This window comes from Megalopta genalis, chromosome 17 (assembly GCF_051020955.1).
Source record: "Megalopta genalis isolate 19385.01 chromosome 17, iyMegGena1_principal, whole genome shotgun sequence".
Taxonomy (NCBI): domain Eukaryota; kingdom Metazoa; phylum Arthropoda; class Insecta; order Hymenoptera; family Halictidae; genus Megalopta; species Megalopta genalis.
In genome coordinates this window covers 673460-673877 of record NC_135029.1, presented here as the reverse complement: position 1 = coordinate 673877, position 418 = coordinate 673460, and positions in this window count along the sequence as shown.

Below are 418 nucleotides of genomic sequence, written 5' to 3'. Positions count from 1 at the left end.
ACTACCAGCGAGACACGGCGACAGGCTTCTTATATACAATATAGCAACGTCTCGTTGCCGGTCTGGTCTCGCAGCTTCTACCTCCGGAGAGAGACGCAGGGACGCGGAGATCTCGTAGGAGGAGATGGCTGACCTCGCCGCGGTTATCGCGCGTCTTTTTCTTCCACTCGACACGGCGATCTTCTCGCGGTTCCTCTCCTTTGGAATGCGAGTCCTTTTCCACTTCTCGCGAACTAGAATTATTTTTATGATTTCGCACACCCAGGATCCCGACGACGCGCACAGTTTCCTACTGAAGAACTAGCATAAAAAGACATATTGATAAACATATCGAAGTTCATCGTGCGTATCCAGCTTTCTAAATGTCCAATGCTTTAAAAAACGGTAAAATTAATGAAGTTTATCAACAATCGTGATT